We start from the raw sequence: 14,645 nt of genomic DNA, 5'->3' as shown, positions 1-14,645 counted from the left end.
TTTTCACCCACATTTCTTCTCATTTACAATACAATTGCTCTAATAACTTCCCCTATACCTTCCTTGGCATTATTGTCTGTAAGATCTCATTCATATTATGTAAAACACGACAAACGTGCCCTTGAGTATACACTTGTTTCCCTTATTCATTAACTAGGGTCTCGTACTGGCAGACTTGGTGCCTTTAGGTTGTATGCGGGAGACTATTGGTCAGCTGCCAGTTAGTAATAAATTTGACGAGCTACGTGACGCAAAACAGGCTCATAAAGAGCGTGCCACACTCGCCGCCATGGCTATTAGTGGCGCTGACCAACACTCCCACGTTTAAATTGACCTAGATACTCAATAAAGTGGCTGGTGGGATAGCTGTCGTGGTAGCTCAAGTGGTAGATCATCGAACGCGTTATTCGAAGGTTTCAGGTTCGGATCCTGCCCACGGCAAGTTTTCTTATCATCCTCATTTGTTTCTTCTCAATTAAAATATAATTGGCCTTATAACTTCCCCTATACCTTCCTTGGCATTATTGTGTGTTATATCGCATTAATATTATGTAAAACACAAAAAACGAGCCCTAAGTATACACGTGTTTCCCGTATTCATTAACGAGGGTCTCGTATTGGCAGACTTGTTGCCTGTAGAATGTATACGGGAGACTATTGGTCAGCTGCCAGTTAGTAATAAGTTTGACGAGCTACGAGACGCCAAACAGGCTCATAAAGAGTGTGCCACACTCGCCGCCATGGCTATTAGTGGCGCTGACCGACACTCCCACGTTTAAATTGACCTAGATACCTAATAAAGTGGCGGGTGGTATAGCTGTCGTGGTAGCTCAAGTGGTAGATCATTGAACGCGTTATTCGAAGGTTGCAGGTTCGGATCCTGCCCACGGCAAGTTATCTTATCACCCACATTTCTTTCTCTCATTTATATTATAATTGGCCTAATAACTTCCCTTATACCTTCCTTGGCATTATTTTGTGTTAGATCTCATTATTATTGTGTAAAACACGAAAAACGTGCCCTTAAGTATAAACTTATTTCCCTTATTCATTAACGAGGGTCTCGTACTGGCAGACTTGGTGCCTTTAGGTTGTATGCGGGAGACTATTGGTCAGCTGCCAGTTAGTAATAAGTTGACGAGGTACGTGACCCCAAACAGGCTCATAAAGAGTGTGCGACACTCGCCGCCAAGGCTACTAGTGGCGCTGACTGACACTCTCACGTTTAAATTGTCATAGAGACCCAGTAAAGTGGCTGGGGGATAACTGTCGTGGTACCTCAAGTGGTAGAACATCGAACGCGTTATTCGAAGGTCCCAGGTTTGAGTCCTGCCCACGGCAAGTTATCTTTTCACGCACTGTATTTCTTCTCATTTATATTACAATTGGTCTAATAACTTCCCCTACACCTTCCTTGACGATATTGTCTATTAGATCTCATTATTATTGAGTAATATACGAAAAACGAGCCCTTAGGTATACACTTGTTTCCCTTATTCATTAACAACGGTCTCGTACTGGCAGGCTTGGTGCCTATAGGTTGGATACGGGATATTAGTGGTCAGCTGCCAGTTAGTAATAATTTCACGAGCTACGTGACGCCAAACAGGGTCATAAAAAGTGTCCCACACTCGCCGCCAAGGTTATTAGTGGCGCTGACCGACACTCCGAGGTTTAAGTTGACCTAGATACCCAATAAAGTGGCTTGTGGGATAGCTGTCGTGGTAGTTCAAGTGGTAGATCATCGAACGCGTTATTCGAAGGTCGCAGGTTCGGATCCTGCCCACGGCAAGTTATCTTTTCACCCACATTTCTTTCTTCTCATTTACAATACAATTGACCTAATAACTTCCCCTGTCTTGGCATTATTGTCTGTTAGATCTCATTATTATTGTGTAAAACACGAAAAACTTGCCCTTGAGTATACACTTGTTTCCCTTATTCATTAACGAGGGTCTCGTACTGGCAGACTTGGTGCCTTAGGTTGTATGCGGGAGACTAATGGTCAGCTGCCAGTTAGTAATAAGTTCACAAGCTACGTGACGCCAAACAGGCTCATAAAAAGTGTGCCACACTCGCTGCCATGGCTACTAGTGGCGCTGACTGACACTGCCACGTTTAAATTGACATAGATAACCAATAAAGTGGCGGGAGGGATAGCTTTCATGGTAGCTCAAGTGGTATATCTTCGAACGCGTTATTCGAAGGTCGCAGGTTTGGATCCTGCTCACGGCAAGCTATTTTATCACCCACATTTCTTTCTTCTCATTTACAATACAATTGGCCTAATAACTTCCCCTATACCTTCCTTGGCATCATTGCTTGTTATATCGCATTAATATTATGTAAAACACGAAAAACGTGCGCTTAAGTATAAACTTGTTTCCCTTATTCATTACCGAGGGTCTCGTACTGGCAGACTTGGTGCCTTTAGGTTGTATGCGGGAGACAATTGGTCAGCTGCCAGTTAGTAATAAGTTCACGAGCTACGTGACGCCAAACAGGCTCATAAACAGTGTGCCACTCTCGCCGCCATGGCTACTAGTAGCGTTGACCAACACTCCCACGTTTAAATTGACCTAGATACCCAAAAAAGTGGCTGGTGGGATAGCTGTCGTGGTAGCTCAAGTGGTAGATCATCGAACGCGTTATTCGAAGGTTGCAGGTTCGGATCCTGCCCACGGCAATTTATCTTATCACCCACAATTCTTTCTTCTCATGTATAATATAATTGGCCTAATAACTTAACCTATACCTCCCTTGGCATTATTGTCTGTTAGATCTCATTATTATTGTGTAAAACACGAAAAACGTGCCCTTAAGTGTAAACTTGTTTCCCTTATTCATTAACGAGGGTCTCGTACTGGTACACTCGGTGCCTTTAGGTTGTATACGGGAGACTATTGGTCAGCTGCCAGATAAAATAGGTTCACGAGCGACGTGACGCCAAACAGGCTCATAAAGAGTGTGCGACACTAGCCGCCAAGGCTACTAGTGGCGCTGACTGACACTCTCACGTTTAAAATGTCATAGAGACCCAGTAAAGTGGCTGGGAGATAACTGCCGTGGTACCTCAAGTGGTAGAGCATCGAACGCGTTATTCGAAGGTCCCAGGTTTGAGTCCTGCCCACGGCAAGTTATCTTTTCACGCACTGTATTTCTTCTCATTTATATTACAATTGGTCTAATAACTTCCCCTATACCTTCCTGGACAATATTGTCTATTAGATCTCATTATTATTGAGTAATATACGAAAAACGAGCCCTTAGGTATACACTTGTTTCCCTTATTCATTAACGAGGGTCTCGTACTGGTACACTTGGTGCCTTTAGGTTGTATACGGGAGACTGTTGGTCAGCTGCCAGATAAAATAAGTTCACGAGCGACTTGACGCCAAACAGGCTCATAAAAAGTGTGCCACACTCGCTACCATGGCGACTAGTTGCGCTGACTGACTCTGCCACGTTTATATTGACATAGATACCCAATAAAGTGGCTGGGGAGATAGCTTTCGTGGTAGCTCAAGTGGTATATCATCGAACGCGTTATTCGAAGGTCACAGGTTAGGATCCTGCCCACGGGAAGTTATCTTATCACCCACATTCCTTTCTTTTCATTTACAATACAATTGGCCTAATTACTTCCCCTATACCTTCCTTGGCAATATTGTCTGTTATAACGCATTATTATTGTGTAAAACACGAAAAACTTGCCCTTAAGTATGAACTTGTTTCCCTTATTCATTACCGAGGGTCTCGTACTGGCAGATTTGGTGCCTTTAGGTTGTATGCGGGAGACTATTGGTGAGCTGCCAGTTAGTAATAAATTCTTGAGCTACGTGACGCCAAACAGGCTCATAAACAGTGTGCCACTCTCGCCGCCATGGCTACTAGTGGCGCTGACCCACACTCCCACGTTTAAATTGACCTAGATACCCAATAAAGTGGCTGGTGGGATGGCTGTCGTGGTAGCTCAAGTGGTAGATCATCGAACGCGTTATTCGAAGGTTGCAGGTTTGGATCCTGCCCACGGCAAATTATCTTATCACCCACATTTCGTTCTTCTCAGTTTTAATATAATTGGCCTAATATCTTCCCCTATACCTTCCTTGGCATTATTGTCTGTTAGATCTCATTATTATTGTGTAAAACACGAAAAACGTGCCCTTAAGTGTAAACTTGTTTCCCTTATTCATTAACGAGGGTATCGTACTGGTACACTCGGTGCCTTTAGGTTGTATACGGGAGACCATTGGTCAGCTGCCAGATAAAATAAGTTCACGAGCGACGTGACGCCAAACAGGCTCATAAAGAGTGTGCGACACTAGCCGCCAAGGCTACTAGTGGCGCTGACTGACACTCTCACGTTTAAAATGTCATAGAGACCCAGTAAAGTGGCTGGGAGATAACTGCCGTGGTACCTCAAGTGGTAGAGCATCGAACGCGTTATTCGAAGGTCCCAGGTTTGAGTCCTGCCCACGGCAAGTTATCTTTTCACGCACTGTATTTCTTCTCATTTATATTACAATTGGTCTAATAACTTCCCCTATACCTTCCTGGACAATATTGCCACGTTCCATTTCCCAAGTTTTGTTATCGTTCCGAAACACCACACGATTCTCGGCGCAAACCACGCCTGCAGGTTTCTAGAATGTTCCGGACTGTAGTAGATCATTTCGATAAGATCACGCCCACTGTGCGAATGGTACAGATTGTTCTGGAACGTACGCCGCCGCCAGCAATAGCGCTAGAACATTCGACGGCGGGAGTATAAATGCCGACGCGCTTCGCCGCTTGTCAGTTGTTGATCGAAGGCCGACGCTCCGTTCGCCGCTATCAGTCTGAGACTGCTATCTGTGCGAGACTGCTGCTGTAATTGGACTTTCTGTTTACCGGGCACAGGTTCGCCCAAATAAACAGTTAAATCCCAACAAGAAGTCTCCTGTCTTCGGCCACGTCACGACCCCGTGACATTTGGTGGAGGTGCTGCTTCGTTCATGTACCGGACGCCCCCGTCAAGCCGTGAACCCAGCCCACGTCGCGGAGAAGACACCGACGCCAACCAGGAGCAGCGAACAAGCCGCCGACAGCAAGGGCTACCACCGGAGTACGGGCTTCTACACGACAAGCCGCGGAAGACCAAGGTCATGACTGCGACTGCAGCGACAATGACAACCGCAGCGTCCCAGCCCACGATGGTCATGCATCAACCCAGGGAACCACCAATTTTCCATGGGTCATCGTTCGAAGACCCGGAGTCCTGGCTAGAGACATACGACCGTGTGGCCGCCCTCAACCACTGGGACCATGACGAAAAGCTGCGTCGTGTGTTCTTCTATTTAGAAGACACCGCAAGGACCTGGCTCGAAAATCGGAAGTCCACGCTCCGAACGTGGGATTTTTTCTGCGGCGCATTCCTGCAAACGTTCGCGAGCGTCGCTCGAAAAGAGAGGGCCGCTGCTTTATTAGAGACCCGGGTTCAGCTACCAAATGAAAAGGTTAGAATTTTCACAGAGGAGATGACCCGCCTATTCCGTCACGCTGACCCAGACATGCCTGAGGAAAAGAAAGTTGGTTTCCTCATGCGAGGGGTCAAACAGGAGCTCTTCGCGGGGCTGATAAGAAACCACCGAAAACCGTCCAAGAATTTGTAGCCGAAGCGACCGCTATTGAAAAGGCCCTGGACATGCGCACCAGACAGTATAATCGTCGCCTGACTGCAGACTGCGCTGCTGCTCAAGCCAGTAACTCCAGAGACCTGCGTGAAACGATCCGAGCGATCGTGCGGGAAGAACTGCGCAAGCTGTTGCCTTCGGCGCAGCCTCAAGTGGATTCGATCGCCGACATTGTGCGAGAAGAAGTTCGGCAATCACTTCAAATTCCCCACGCACCGCTGCCCGAGCCGGAAGCTATGAGCTACGCCGCTGCACTGCGCCACAACGCTCCTCCCCGTCCACGCCAAAACGCCGCCCCATCGCACTTCCGTCGACAGACGCCACCGCCGCCACCACCCCCACCGACGTCATACCGTTCGCCAGCGGCCAAGCGCAGTGCACCGAGGAAGACTGACGTCTGGCGCACCCCTGACCATCGCCCGCTCTGCTACCACTGCGGCGAGGCCGGACACACATACCGCCGTTGCCAGTACCGACAGATGGGACTGCGTGGCTTCGCCGTCAATGCACCGCGCCCACAGCCAGGAGAACGACCACGTGACATCGCCGACTACCTGACAGGAACTCGGTGGACACCACGAAGCCCTTCGCGTTCGCCGTCACCCAGCCGCCGCACGTCACCGCACCACCGACAGTACTCTGGCCCAACGCGGGGCCGATCTCCTAGCCCGTATCCGGGAAACTAAGGGCAGCAACCGGTGGAGGTGCGGTTGCTGTGCGACGAACTTCCGAAGATCCTCCGACGACGACGACGCCGCGACGGAGCTTTCCGAACACAACGCCAACCAGGCAAAGCCCTGACGGCGAAAGCTCACTTACCGAAGGTGGCCTGACGACGCAACATGGAAGCAGCGGAACAAGCGGACGCAGCCGTGACCCGACGCCACGCCCTAACTGTAATGCGAGACGGCGAATTAGCGACCTCGACGTTCTTATCGACGGCCGCAGTGTGACCGCTCTCGTCGATACTGGAGCCGACTATTCTGTCATCAGTGGGTCGTTCGCCGCGAAGTTAAAGAAAGTTAGGACAGCTTGGAAAGGCCCTGAAATCCGCACAGCCGGAGGTCATCTCGTAACGCCTGCAGGAATCTGCACAGCGAGAGTCACCATTAACGGCCGTATTTATCCTACAGACTTCGTAGTCCTACAGCGTTGCTCGGGAGATGTCATCCTTGGCATGGAATTCTTATGCCTCCATGGTGCTGTCATCAACCTAAAAACAAAGTCGATAACGTTATCCACAGAAGAAGCACTACCGCCGCGCACGCCGTCTGGACACCATGCCTTGAATGTGCTGGAAGAACAAGTCACCATTCCGCCTCGCTCAAGCGTCATTATTTCAGTCGGCGCTCCTGAATCACCTGATTTCGAAGGCGTCGTTGAAGGCCGTCAGCATCTGTTGGTCACCCGAAATATTTGCGTCGCAAGAGGAATTGCAGAGTTGCGGAGAGGCAAAGCAACGGTTATGCTCACGAATTTCAGCAATGAGTACAAACATGTCAACAAAGGAACAACGGTCGCATACATCGAAGAAATTGTCGAAGCCACCAGTGCTTTCGCCCTCGCCGATTCTGCGGAACCTGCTCAGAGGAACCAAGCCCCTCCCATAGCTTTCGACGTCAATCCCAGACTTCCGAACGATAAGCAAGAAAAGCTCAACGCCCTGCTCCTGCAATACGAAGATTGCTTTTCGTCGTCATCAAAAATTCGGCAGACCCCAATCACGAAACATCGCATCATAACCGAAGAAAATGCCAGACCACTCCGTCAGAGTCCGTACAGGGTTTCGACGCGAGAACGTGAGGCCATCAAGAGACAAGTTGATGAAATGCTGCGGGATGACATTATCAAGCCGTCCAAGAGCCCATGGGCATCCCCCGTGGTGTTAGTGAAGAAAAAGGAAGGTACCCTACGTTTCTGCGTCGATTATCGCCGCCTGAACAAAATCACAAAAAAGGACGTGTATCCTCTCCCACGAATAGACGACGCACTTGATCGGCTCCATAACGCCATGTACTTTTCGTCAATGGACCTCAAGACTGGCTATTGGCAAATCGAAGTCGACGAAAGAGACCGAGAGAAGACGGCGTTTATAACACCGGACGGCCTCTTCGAGTTTAAGGTGATGCCCTTCGGCCTTTGCTCAGCGCCTGCAACTTTTCAACGCGTTATGGATACAGTGCTGGCAGGATTGAAGTGGCAGACTTGTCTTGTGTACTTGGACGACGTCGTCGTGTTTTCCTCGAGTTTCGACGAGCATCTTCGGCGCCTTGAAGCTGTACTTCAAGCCATCAAGACTTCCGGACTCACACTGAAGCCAGAAAAGTGCAGATTTGCGTACGAAGAGCTCTTGTTTCTGGGGCACGTTATCAGCAAGTCTGGAGTTTGTCCTGATCCACGGAAAACAGCCGCCATCGCCGAATTCCCGCCGCCCACTGACAAGAAAGCCGTGCGCCGATTTCTGGGCCTGTGCGCCTATTATAGGCGGTTCGTGAAAAACTTCGCCCACATCGCCGATCCTCTCACTAACCTTACCAAGTTCGACGTGGAGTTCAAGTGGGAAACGCCACAGGAACACGCTTTCCAGGAGCTTAAACATCGCCTCCAGACGCCTCCGTTACTTGCCCATTTCGACGAATTCGCCGAGACAGAAATACATACTGACGCAAGCAGCGTAGGTCTTGGCGCCGTTCTTGTGCAGAGGGCTGACGGACTTGAAAGGGTTATTAGTTACGCCAGCCGATCGCTATCCAAAGCAGAAGCAAATTATTCCACAACAGAAAAGGAGTGCCTCGCCATCATCTGGGCTACGTCGAAATTTCGCCCATACCTCTACGGCAGGCCCTTCAAAGTTGTGAGCGACCACCACGCCTTGTGTTGGCTAGCCACTTTGAAGGACCCTTCAGGTCGCCTCGCACGATGGAGCCTGAGACTTCAAGAATATGACATTACTGTCATTTACAAGTCTGGCAAAAAAACACTCCTACGCCGACTGTCTCTCTCGTGCGCCTGTCGACCAACCGCTACCCGACGACCCGGATGACGACTACTTCTTGGGAACGATAACTACCGACGACTTCGCTGAACGACAGCGGGCCGACCCGGAACTTAAGGCCCTAATAGAATACCTCGAAGGCAGGACCGCCGAAGTCCCGAAGGTATTCAAGCGCGCACTTGCGTCGTTTTTTCTACGAAACGGTCTTCTACAAAAGAAAAACTTTTCACCGCTTCGAGCTAAGTACCTCCTTGTGGCGCCTTCAGCTCTGCGACCAGAACTCCTGCAGGCCCTGCACGACGATCCGACGGCAGGGCACCTCGGTGTTTCTCGCACGCTCGCGAGGATACAAGAAAGGTACTACTGGCCACGTCTTACCACCGACGTCACTCGTTATGTGAGGACATGCCGGGACTGTCAGCGACGCAAGACACCGCCGACAAGGCCAGCGGGACTTCTGCAGCCAATTGATCCACCTTGCCGACCTTTCCAGCAGATTGGTGTGGACCTACTGGGGCCGTTCCCGACGTCGGCTTTCGGAAACAAGTGGATCGTGGTAGCTACCGACTACCTCACCCGCTACGCCGAGACAAAAGCCCTGCCAAAAGGCAGTGCATCCGAGGTAGCTAAGTTCTTCGTCGAAAATATCGTCCTACGTCACGGCGCCCCGGAGGTCCTTATCACCGACAGAGGAACAGCATTCACTGCCGACTTAACTCAAGCGATCTTGGCATACAGCCAAACAAACCACCGCCGGACGACAGCGTGCCACCCACAGACCAACGGCCTCACCGAGCGGCTTAACAAGATGATCGCCGACATGCTGTCAATGTACGTCGATGTCGAACACAAGACGTGGGATGCCATTCTTCTGTATGTGACCTTCGCATACAACACGGCGGTGCAGGAGACGACGCAGATATCTCCATACAAATTGGTCTACGGAAGGAGCCCGGCAACGACGCTCGATGCCATGTTACCCAACGTCACCGACCAAGAAATCCTCGATGTGAGCGAGTACCTTCATCGCGCCGAAGAAGCCCGACAACTTGCGCGGCTCCGTATCAAGAATCAACAGACGACCGACAGCCACCGTTACAACCTTCGACGACGCTTCGTGGAATACCAGCCCGGTGAACGTGTTTGGGTGTGGACGCCGATACACCGACGTGGACTAAGTGAAAAGCTTCTGCGACGGTACTTCGGACCGTACAAGGTGGTTCGACGTCTCGGCCCACTTGATTACGAGGTTGTCCCCGACGGCATCACGAACTCTCAACGACGCCGATCGCGACCTGAAGTCGTCCATGTCGCGCGCCTCAAGCCGTTTCATGCACGTTAACAAACTGAAACAGTGTTTTTTTTTGTATTAGTGTTGTATTGTAATTTATTTTCTTGCAATATTATTGTTCCTTCATCTTTAGTTAAAGCATCGGGACGATGCCTTTTTTCAGAGGGGGGCAATGCCACGTTCCATTTCCCAAGTTTTTGTTATCGTTCCGATACACCACACGATTCTCGGCGCAAACCACGCCTGCAGGTTTCTAGAATGTTCCGGACTGTAGTAGATCATTTCGATAAGATCACGCCCACTGTGCGAATGGTACAGATTGTTCTGGAACGTACGCCGCCGCCAGCAATAGCGCTAGAACATTCGACGGCGGGAGTATAAATGCCGACGCGCTTCGCCGCTTGTCAGTTGTTGATCGAAGGCCGCCGCTCCGTTCGCCGCTATCAGTCTGAGACTGCTATCTGTGCGAGACTGCTGCTGTAATTGGACTTTCTGTTTACCGGGCACAGGTTCGCCCAAATAAACAGTTAAATCCCAACAAGAAGTCTCCTGTCTTCGGCCACGTCACGACCCCGTGACAATATTGTCTATTAGATCTCATTATTATTGAGTAATATACGAAAAACGAGCCCTTAGGTATACACTTGTTTCCCTTATTCATTAACGAGGGTCTCGTACTGGTACACTTGGTGCCTTTAGGTTGTATACGGGAGACTATTAGTCAGCTGCCAGATAAAATAAGTTCACGAGCGACGTGACGCCAAACAGGCTCATAAAAAGTGTGCCACACTCGCTACCATGGCTACTAGTGGCGCTGACTGACACTGCCACGTTTAAATTGACATAGATACCCAATAAAGTGGCTGGGGGGATAGCTTTCGTGGTAGCTCAAGTGGTATATCATCGAACGCGTTATTCGAAGGTCGCAGGTTCGGATCATCTTCACAGCAACTTATCACCCACATTTCTTTCTTCTCATTTACAATACAATTGGCCTAATAACTTCCCCTATACCTTAATTGGCATTATTGTCTGTTATATCGCATTATTATTGTGTAAAGCACGAAAAACGTGCCCTTGAGTATACACTTGTTTCCCTTATTCATTAACGAGGGTCTCGTACTGGCAGACTTGGTGCCTTTAGGTTGTATGCGGGAGACTATTGGTCAGCTGCCAGTTAGTATTAAGTTCACGAGCTACGTGACGCCAAACAGGCTCATAAACAGTGTGCCACTCTCGCCGCCATGGCTACTAGTGGCGCTGACCCACACTCCCACGTTTAAATTGACCTAGATACCCAATAAAGTGGCTGGTGGTAGCTCAAGTGGTAGTTCATCGAACGCGTTATTCGAAGGTTGCAGGTTTGGATCCTGCCCACGGCAAGTTATCTTATCACCCACATTTCTTTCTTCTCATGTATAATATAATTGGCCTAATAACTTCACCTATACCTTCCTTGGCATTATTGTCTGTAAGATCTCATTATTATTGTGTAAAACACGAAAAACGTGCCTATAAGTATAAACTTGTTTCCCTTATTCATTAACGAGGGTCTCGTACTGGTACACTTGGTGCCTTTAGGTTGTATACGGGAGACAATCGGTCAGCTGCCAGATAAAATAAGTTCACGAGCAACGTGACGCCAAACAGGCTCATAAAGGATGTGCGACACTCGCCGCCAAGGCTACTAGTGGCGCTGACTGACACTCTCACGTTTAAATTTTCATAGAGACCCAGTAAAATGGCTGGGGGATAACTGTCGGGGTAGCTCAAGTGGTAGAGCATCGAACTCGTTAATCGAAGGTCCCAGGTTTGAGTTCTGCCCATGGTAAGATATATTTTCACCCTCTTTTCTTTCTTCTCATTTACAATACAATTTGACTAATAACTTCACCCATACCTTCCTTGGCAATATTGTCTGTTAGATCTCATTATTATTGTGTAAAACACGAAAAACGCGCCCTTAAGTATACACTTGTTTCCCTTATTCATTACCGAGGGTCTCGTACTGGCAGACTTGGTGCCTTTAGGTTGTATGCGGGAGACTATTGGTCAGCTGCCAGTTAGTAATAAGTTCACGAGCTACGTGACACCAAACAGGCTCATAAAAACTGTGCCACACTCGCTGCCATGGCGACTAGTTGCGCTGACAGACTCTGCCACGTTTATATTGACATAGATACCCAATAAAGTGGCTGGTGGGATAGCTGTCGTGGTAGCTCAAGTGGTATATCATCGAACGCGTTATTCGAAGGTCGCAGGTTAGGATCCTGCCCACGGGAAGTTATCTTATCACCCACATTTCTTTCTTCTCATTTACAATACAATTGGCCTAATTACTTCCCCTATACCTTCCTTGGCATTATTGTCTGTTATAACGCATTATTATTGTGTAAAACACGAAAAACGTGCCCTTAAGTATGAACTTGTTTCTCTTATTCATTACCGAGGGTCTCGTACTGGCAGACTTGGTGCCTTTAGGTTGTATGCGGGAGACTATTGGTCAGCTGCCAGTTAGTAATAAGTTCTTGAGCTACGTGACGCCAAACAGGCTCATAAACAGTGTGCCACTCTCGCCGCCATGGCTACTAGTGGCGCTGACCCACACTCCCACGTTTAAATTGACCTAGATACCAAATAATGTGGCTGGTGGGATAGCTGTCGTAGTAGTTCAAGTGGTAGATCATCGAACGCGTTCTTCGAAGGTCGCAGGTTCGGATCCTGCCCACGGCACGTTATCTTTTCACCAACTTTTCTTTCTTCTCATTTACATTACAATTGGCCTAATAAACTCCTCTATACCTTCCTTGGCATTATTGTCTGTTATATCTCAATAATATTGTGTAACACACAAAAAACGAGCCCTAAGTATACACGTGTTTCCCGTATTCATTAACGAGGGTCTCGTATTGGCAGACTTGGTGCCTTTAGGATGTATACGGGAGACTATTGGTCAGCTGCCAGTTAGTAATAAGTTTGACGAGCTACGTGACGCCAAACAGGCTCATAAAGAGTGTGCCACACTCGCCGCCATGGCTATTAGTGGCGCTGTCCGACACTCCCACGTTTAAATTGACCTAGATACCCAATAAAGTGGCTGGTGGGATGCCTATTGTGGTAGCTCAAGTGGTAGATCATCGAACGCGTTATTCGAAGGTTGCAGGTTTGGATCCTGCCCACGGCAATTTATCTTATCACCCACATTTCTTTCTTCTCAGTTTTAATATAATTGGCCTAATATCTTCCCCTATACCTTCCTTGGCAATATTGTCTGTTAGATCTAATTATTATTGTGTAAAACACGAAAAACGTGCCCTTAAGTGTAAACTTGTTTCCCTTATTCATTAACGAGGGTCTCGTACTGGTACACTCGGTGCCTTTAGGTTGTATACGGGAGACTATTGGTCAGCTGCCAGATAAAATAAGTTCACGAGCGACGTGACGCCAAACAGGCTCATAAAGAGTGTGTGACACTAGCCGCCAAGGCTACTAGTGGCGCTGACTGACACTCTCACGTTTAAGATGTCATAGAGACCCAGTAAAGTGGCTGGGAGATAACTGCCGTGGTACCTCAAGTGGTAGAGCATCGAACGCGTTATCCGAAGGTCCCAGGTTTGAGTCCTGCCCACGGCAAGTTATCTTTTCACGCACTGTATTTCTTCTCATTTATATTACAATTGGTCTAATAACTTCCCCTATACCTTCCTGGACAATATTGTCTATTAGATCTCATTATTATTGAGTAATATACGAAAAACGAGCCCTTAGGTATACACTTGTTTCCCTTATTCATTAACGAGGGTCTCGTACTGGCAGACCTGGTGCCTTTAGGTTGTATGCGGGAGACTATTGGTCAGCTGCCAGTTAGTAATAACTTCATGAGCTACGTGACGCCAAACAGGCTCATAAACAGTGTGCCACTCTCGCCGCCATGGCTACTAGTTGCGCTGACCCACACTCCCACGTTTAAATTGACCTAGATACCCAATAAAGTGGCTGGTGGGATAGCTGTCGTGGTAGTTCAAGTGGTAGATCATCGAACGCGTTCTTCGAAGGTCGCAGGTTCGGATCCTGCCCACGGCACGTTATCTTTTCACCAACTTTTGTTTCTTCTCACTTACAATACAATTGGCCTAATAAACTCCTCTATACCTTCCTTGGCATTATTGTCTGTTATATCTCAATACTATTGTGTAACACACAAAAAACGAGCCCTAAGTATACACGTGTTTCCCGTATTCATTAACGAGGGTCTCGTGTTGGCAGACTTCGTGCCTTTAAGATGTATACGGGAGACTATTGGTCAGCTGCCAGTTAGTAATAAGTTTGACGAGCTACGTGACACCAAACAGGCTCATAAAGAGTGTGCCACACTCGCCGCCATGGCTATTAGTGGCGCTGACCGACACTCCCACGTTTAAATTGACCTAGATACTCAATAAAGTGGCTGGTGGGATGGCTGTCGTGGTTGCTCAAGTGGTATATCATCGAACGCGTTATTCGAAGGTTGCAGGTTTGGATCCTGCCCACGGCAAATTATCTTATTACCCACATTTCTTTCTTCTAATTTTTAATATAATTGGCCTACTATCTTTTCCTATACCTTCCTTGGCATTATTGTCTGTTAGATCTCATTATTATTGTGTAAAACACGAAAAACGTGCCCTTAAGTGTAAACTTGTTT

Source organism: Rhipicephalus microplus, chromosome 2 (genome assembly GCF_043290135.1).
Source record: "Rhipicephalus microplus isolate Deutch F79 chromosome 2, USDA_Rmic, whole genome shotgun sequence".
NCBI classification, from domain to species: Eukaryota; Metazoa; Arthropoda; class Arachnida; order Ixodida; family Ixodidae; genus Rhipicephalus; species Rhipicephalus microplus.
The sequence above is the reverse complement of the archived record's forward strand: the minus strand, read 5'-3'. Positions refer to the sequence as shown.